The 7,726-nt window shown below is 49.9% G+C and overlaps 1 long non-coding RNA gene across 1 annotated transcript; it reads right to left on the bottom strand.

The window, feature by feature from the left end:
* Window positions 1-4,777: 4,777 nt before the first annotated feature.
* On the bottom strand, window positions 4,778-6,829 carry LOC144169455 (uncharacterized). Its single transcript, XR_013322448.1, has 3 exons — window positions 6,309-6,829; window positions 5,336-5,504; window positions 4,778-4,887 (listed from the first exon to the last, which is right to left on the bottom strand). It is a non-coding gene; the product is annotated as an uncharacterized LOC144169455 (long non-coding RNA).
* Window positions 6,830-7,726: the final 897 nt, after the last annotated feature.

Below are 7,726 nucleotides of genomic sequence, written 5' to 3'. Positions count from 1 at the left end.
TGCGACATAAACTTGCGAGTAAACTGAAATTATTTCCAATCGAATTCGCAACACGAGTTTTGAACACACGCAACAAAAATGCACGAAACGTTCCCCATAGACAGCTTCGCTGTAAAAAGGTGCTCAAACAGCGCTTTCGCGAAGTAGCGCTGCCTTGGGCTGTTAAAAAATCAAAGCCCCTTTCTTAAGAAAAAGGTGGTTCGAACGCAAAGCTTTCTGCCCTGCAACCGATTCAAAACCCAAAATCCAAACTGCTTCGATCGTGTCGGACCGGCGCAATCGGATAGGCGTTGCCTTCATAACACGAGGGGCACAGGTTCGTTTCCTACCACAGGAAGCGTTTTTTTTTTTTTTTTTTTGTTCAGGCACTTGATGTGCCTTCGCTTATCATCATCGTTTTGCGAGACCAATTGTGTAAAGTTGGCTTTCCTGTAGTGAGTTGTGGCGCGACATCGAACGTCATCAGTGAGGAATAGAAAGCTTCGCTTTAAAAACTCAGTAGTCATGACTGTTTTGCCGCCTTTTCCTGATGGCAGTCGGAGAGGAAGATGCCAGAGTCAGAAACGTCCCAGAATTCGATAGGTCTTTTTCCCTGAACGTTTTCATTAACGTCTTCATCACCGGCGGTTTTGAATGGTCCGTCCACCAATCAATTAATGGTTCGCAGTCTGTATGTCCGTTCAGAACCGCAGTCTCTGTATAAGCAGCTGTGTGATAAGCTCGAAGTTCTATGGGCTACAAATGTTTCTCATGAGTACTTCTGTGAGTATCTATTTAACTTCCCCCCCCCCCCCCCCCCCCCCCCATATTCTCCCATGGGTCGTCAAGGCAAGCACGAGATGAAAATATCAGTGTGCTCCGTTACCACCACAGGCGCAGATCACTCAGTGGAAGTCTAACAACCGAAATAGTAAGTTAAAATCGCGAACAGCCGCGCTCCTGGGACCGGAAACCGCGATTTTCATCAGCCTCTGCATCAAGTCTTGGGTGACGAGCGCATTTTAACGACAGCCGCTACGAGCTGCCTGAGCCGCACGCTGGCTCGACGTCTTTCGGTGTGAGGCCGGCGTCATCTGCATATAGTGCACGCCCAATGTGCACTCGGACGTTCAACCCGCGGCAGCGTCTGTTCCCAGCGAGAAAGAGCGACAAAATAAGGAGAGGAAAACTCGCTCGGGCTGAGTGCGCGGTGAGTTTCGGGCTCAATGAGAGCTCAGGATGTGAGTAAGCGCGTCCAAACAGACATGCCAGTGGTGCAACGGCACACGACGCGCCTTCTGCGTAGACGACGGCTGCCCCCTTTGAGGGAGGAGACCGCCGAGGCAGGCGGCGGAAGCGACCGTCCCTCCGGATGTTCGTGATCAGCGCCGCGGTATCGCCCGAGCCGCGCTGTTTCGAACGACGACGACAGGCACCACCGCCAACAAAGGAGCGCCCTACTCGAAAAGCGCCGCGCCTCGGGCCTGCCCGCATCGTGCGCCAACCACGCCGGAATGGGAGCGGCCACTTTGGGTACGGAGGGCCAGCGGTCGGCGGCGCGTGCCGAGGATCGCGGCCGATGACGCGCATCGCCGACAGGACAGCGAAAGGAGTAATCGGCCGATGGGCAGCCGAAGAAACTGATAGCACGCATTTGTAGCTGGCACAGCGGAGCCGCATTGTGAACGACTTCTCAAGAGCCAAGAAAACTTGTGACCTACTCTGCTTCTGGCGGCCTACTCTTCGTCGCCCCGAAGGCTCCTGCCCTTTCACTCGTATGCATGTTCCATTGCTTACGGGCAGAAAAATCGATCTAGCATGTGTCCTTTCAACGCTCACTTAACCGACACAATGAGGCAATAAATATTCGGCTTAAATGTGCGAAAAGATAATTTCAAGAACCCGGAGGTCCTATTTTCCCACGCAAGCCCCACGTATCAGGCCCTTTCCACAGGCAAACTTGCGCAAGTTCCTCCGGGGGTTTCCCCCCGTCTGCTGCAAGGAAACTTTCTTGTTGCCACCTCCGCCGCCCGCATCCACAGAGAAGACGTTCGAACCAGTGTAAGCGTCGCGAAGGAGGCGGCACACAAGAAAGGTCTTCTTTTGCCGTTCTTCAGTCGTTTCTTTCGAGCCAGCTTTTTCTTTCATTATTTTTTCGAGGAATCGGCGGCGCTTCTCAGGCAGCAGATGTGATTCAGCAGTGCCCCGGCGCAAAATATCTTCTCCGAGAAAGAGGCGCACTGTTCCCCGGCTACGGTCTCGAGTCGCTTCGCGTTGGGGGCGCGAAGCCGACGTCCAATTAGACACGCTCCGCGGGGGTCTATTTTCAGGCCCCGCCAGACAAATGCCGCCTCGGGGTCCGAGCCGCCGGATGCCTCCCGTGTCTCGCCTCCCTTGACGCTCTGCGCGCGAAGAGGGTAGGCCCGAGCTGTACACCGTGCGTGCACTTTTAATTGGAGCAACGAGGAAGTGGTAACATTGCGGCTCTCATTTCGGCCCCCGAAGGAGCGACGCCTGTCAACTCGCCAGGACTACTTCCCCATCGGAGCCACATGCGCTGTCATGTATATAGATAGCGCTGGGTAGAAGAGCAAACAACTGAAGCCGCCGGGAGGATGTCCACTTCTCAGCTTCCCGTTTTCTCTCACCTATCCTTCTCTACAACATTTAGATAACGCTCATTGGAGGCGTTATCTTTGCATGCCACCAAACTAATGGCCAAGCAGACGAGGTTAAAAGGCGTGAATAGTAATTATTTCGGGTTTAGTTTGGAGCAAAATTTTCTGTCGCCAAGAGGGCAGTGATCACGCCGTAAAGCTCTCTGCTAGTTTGAGATGATTTTAGTTATAAACGCTGCCGGTTTCTCCAAAATTGATGTCACTGCAGGCAAATTTTGAAGGAGACGTGCGTGTTGCTTACTGCTGTCATTTCACCGCGTAGATTCACTTTGGACATCCACAAGAGCCTTGCTTGAGTGATTTAGTAAATGACACAGTAAATGGCAACTCAGTACTTCCTTAAGAACCAAGACGTAGTTTTTCCCTGGGCAAACGTTTGGTTAGAAAAAGTCAAGAAGCTTCGACCACATAACAGCGACATAAATGCAAAAAGAGGCCAGGGGTAATGTCTTGCCTTCTGAGAAGGTGTCAGTGGACTAACTCGTTATTACGGCATGTGGCTAGAAAAGTACATCTTTTCGCTACATCTGGCGTGCTGTCTTGTGCAACGCAGCCGTCTGCCCTGTAGTGCATGCATGCGCCCTGCACACTCCTGACGTCTTTCCGCGGTATATTTTCATCTCATTTGTTGCGCTAGGCGTCGAATATAACGGCGTATTCGCCTTCTGGCTTGCTTCTGTTTTTAATGCTGTATACAAGCGCGAAATAGGGGAGATTTCTGTACTCGTCAAAAACGTAAACGCAGCGACCGGCCTACAACTGGAATGAAGGTCGCCCTGCAAGGCGGTGAAAGACGGGGAAACATTAAGACTTCGCAATTCCTGCATGTATGATAGCACGAACGTATACTGTAATGTAAGACTTCAGTTTTTTAAAACTTGTAAATCTTTACAAGTTTCGGGGGATTCGGGCCGCGTTCAGGCCTTCCAAAACGACGCATCATCCAGAGGTGAAAGTGGGAACGTTTGCATCACGGTTTAGCTGGCCACTTTCCGGGCGCATTATGCGTAACTTGGCTGCCCGGAGTCGACCCCAGGGCGCAGGCGCCACAGCGCAGGCCGTCGTGTTATGACTGGTGGGGGCATAACAGCCTTCGCGGAGCGGCCATGCGGGTGCTCGATCTAATGCGTTTTCCCACATCTGCCGATCTCCGAGCCCCGACAATTAGCCCGTGCCGGCACGGGCCTCTTCGGAGCCCGGCTGCGCCAAAAGCGCGCAAAGCGCCGGGCGGTTGCGATCCGTTAATTTTCCGACGCCGCCAGAGAAAGAGTGAGGCGTCGCCGAAGCGAGGCGTCGTCCCCCAGTGTTATGACGACGTCGGGAGCACAGCGAGGCCCGGGACCGGGGAGGAGACGCGACCCCCATTTCACAATGGGGCTCGGAAGAGCGCAGGGGCTGCGCCGACGTCGCGCGTGCCTTTCTGATCGCCCGGAGAAAACCGGGGCACGTTCACTTGCCAACCTTTTGCGCGTAACCGAGCGACTAGGGCTGTGTGTTTTGTCGAGGTCTTTGTCAGAGCACAATGTGTACAGCGTCACTGAAACCGCATACCCAGGCCACTTGTGTAGCGTCATTTTTTCGAGTACTGTGCTGAAATGAGTGTTTACTGTCTTCCCCAGAGATTATTCGCCCGAGAATAGTTCTCGCTCAGCATTTAATTCCTACGTGTCATTCTATTGTTAGCAAGTGGGCGTTTTTACATTGGTAACTGCTTGCTCTCGTAATATCGGGTTCTAGAATAACGACTGCCGTGACTACACTGTAAAAAAAATTTGGTCAAAATGACGGAAAAGTTCTGGCAGCTCTATTTCCAAGCGGTTGGCTGTCAAATTGACGGGTGGTCGTCAATACCAAATGATGGCGTTTTTAGTCATTTTGACGTCTTACTTGTCATCCTGAAATACAAATTTGTCGTCAAAATGACGGGCTGACGTTTTTTCATTATGTCATTTTGACGTGTCCTTGTCAATATGGCCCGTCAATGTGACGGCCTGAGTGTTTCACAGCAGACCGTCATTTAGACGTCAAATGTAAGTAAATTGTAGTCTTCGGCTGAACTGCCCAATTTTCACATTCTGTGGGCAGTAACTGATAAAAGATGCTACGACGATTAGCTTCCGTGCTCACGTATTTATTGCTGCAGAATGGTACATAGCAGAATGGATGCAGGAATGCACAGCAGACTTGTGGTTTTCTTGTTGATTTTCTGAAAAACCATGGACCACAGCACCTGAAAAATAGAACAATTGGTATTGTGATTAGGTGGAACCTGACATTAATGGTATTTGGACAAAATTGCATATAATAGACAACAAAAAGGGATCAACCTACACAAAAACAGGTGGTGGACAATGCAAACAAATATGACAATACTGTGTTAACCCAATCGAAACAGCATCTTTTCCATTAGCTTTAGGAAGACAGCGACTTTTCAAGAATACTAGCTGTGCAAAAGTTAAATGGGAAAAGTTTGGTATACGTAGTATGTGCATAAAACTAGCGTAAAAAGATAAAAAATAAAAACCACATTTCAATAAGCCACGTCGCGCTGTGTAACCACAGAACAAAGGAAGCTGCCAGAAAGTCACAGTAGCTTTCTTTAGTACGTGGCCGCAGCTATGAGAAAGTTAATAAAACTTTAACCGTTATCGAGATGAAGTTGTTCCACACTCATTTACCTTTGCAAACTCAATCGTCAGAGTGAGGGTGGCCGTGTCGGTAACAAACGTTGAACATGAAGAATCCACGATGACGGGTGACACTTCCTGCTTCACAGTATTGTTGTGGTGATGCTGTAGTGTCCGTCTACTGCTATGAAGGCCCGCTGGAGTCCACCCATCTTCGAGCCTGCATGGCGACAAAATTACTGCACTTGCACCGTCGCAGTTGAACGAGCGATGCAACGATCGCGAGTAACAGTTATGCGTACTTTGCACAAGAAGGCGACGCACGAGAAAAAAAGACGCGCAGAGTTTACATGTGTCCAGAAGCTCTTGGCCCGTCAAGTTTAAGCAGTCGTTAGTCTGCTCGCTTTCTGCCCTTTGCACGACCCGATGAAAGAGTCGACAGCCCCCCTACCCTTCCCCACCCCAACTTTCGGAACAAGCGACAAGTCATTGCTTATTACCGAGTTTCGGAGGGTGCGCGGGCACGATCAAAAGCGTTGTTTCGCGCAAAATTATATTAAAACAATACATACGCGTTGTGCACTTAACGAAACGCCCGCCTACTGCGGTGCCGAAATCAGCCGCTGTCTATTCCCGCCCATTTCTTCCCATGTCGACATTTCGAAACTGTGTCAGTTGGAGACAAAATTCATCAAAACGCAAACGCGTTTCCTGTTTGGGGGCAATTAAAAGGGCTAGAAAAAGTAAAAGCTCCAGGCCGTGCAGCGGCCGGCGCGGTGGTGGTCATCGTTCTCACGGCGCAGTTATCCCTCGCCGACCGCTCGCACCGACGAGCGTGCTGCCCTGTTCAAGCTACAGATGCAGAAACACGGTTCCAGTTTCTGACACGACGGTCCTCATAGTATTCGAGCCAATATACTCTGCACACTTGAACTTGCTTCACAATTATTGCGTTCGCAGATTTTATTTATTATTATTTTTTTTGCGAGGAAAAATCTCTTGATGCGGTAAATCGTTCACTTACCGCTATCAGATGCACTTGCTCTGTTGCTGCAGCTCCGTGCGCATGGCTGCTTGCTGAAGGAGACCAGAAAAGAGACGTTTGCTCCGTCGCAGTTTCAAAGAAGTATGTGTGAGCCCCCGACACGGGAAAGGAGGCCAACCCAGACGCTTTCCGAAAACAGAAGAAAATGTCCCTTCCTTCCTCCTTCCCCGATCGCGCGGACTGCGGCGGCCACCGCGACGGGAGACAAAGGAAGCGTCCCTGGAAAGGCCCCCACTCCCCCCGCAACAGGCAGCGGTGCCGCTCGGAAGGGTCCCCTACAAAAGGAAGCGTTCTTCGACAATCCGGCGTCGAACAAGAAAAAAAGCAGAAGGCCCCACCGGCGACTGCGAGAGCCGCCTGGGGCGGCCAATCAGAGTGCTGTATTACCGAAATCAGTTTGTTTGTTTCCTTTCGCTCCTTGTTCTATCCCCTCTCCCACCGAGTTGACGGCGAAACAACAGTCTTCACCATTTACGTCGACTCCCTGTAAAAAATCACGGTCACTTGGCCGTAAAAGTGACGGCCAGTTTTTACAGTGTAGCGGCAAAATCCTAAACTTGCATTGTTTGCTTGCGTAGTTCAAACCTCGACATTTACCGTTTGCAAGGCGTTTATCCTTGAGCTTCTCGATTACCAAATCAATATCCCGCAAAGAAGGAAACACTTTGTGATAGAAGTCCTTTATCCACCGTGGTTGCAAAGAACAGCAAGTAGTCTTAATTAATCGATGGCCTTCCCCTATGGCTCACCTCATCGTCGAAGTGTAGCGTCGGTGCGATGAACACGAAATAGCAGTCAGATAAAATTTATTAAAAGCAATATTGACCGAGTTCTGATACGCAACTGCGTGGTCGCTGCAAAATCCATCCACTTTCGCATGTGGAGGCTCTAACGTGAACAGTCCTCGGTTTGAAACTGCATTAACTTTCCTTTAGTTTTGCTTGTGTGACACGCGCAGCTGCAAGAGGAAATTAACAAAAGTAACAGGAACCTCGCCGTCGAGCTCACTATTAAAGATGATGGTCTCTCTTGGGCCACTTAAATGGGAAAAATTTGGCCTGTATGTGTGTCTGTCCGTCTGTGTCTGTCTGTCCCTCGATTCAGCCGCCCAGCCAGAAGGTGAAATAATTCTTGAACGAGACGTTTATATAAACAAAACATGTCCAAGCTACCAAGTCTGGCGGCAATGTTCATACTTGTCAACATTGTTGCGCAAAAAGAAAACATTAGGCATATCTGAGACAAAATATCAATACATAAGTGATATTTGCAGTGTTCTTTTAATTAAAATCCGCGGCTGCTTGATTCTTCTGATAGCAAACGAAAGAACAACCGTTGAAAACAATGACATAACCCCCCCCCCCTGAAAAAAATAAAAAATAATAAAAAGTAAATAG

Source organism: Haemaphysalis longicornis, unplaced genomic scaffold (genome assembly GCF_048455015.1).
Source record: "Haemaphysalis longicornis isolate Haplotype H1 unplaced genomic scaffold, Haemaphysalis longicornis Haplotype H1 scaffold_1, whole genome shotgun sequence".
In the NCBI taxonomy this organism is placed as follows: Eukaryota; Metazoa; Arthropoda; class Arachnida; order Ixodida; family Ixodidae; genus Haemaphysalis; species Haemaphysalis longicornis.
This window is presented reverse-complemented; position numbering and strand designations above follow the sequence as displayed.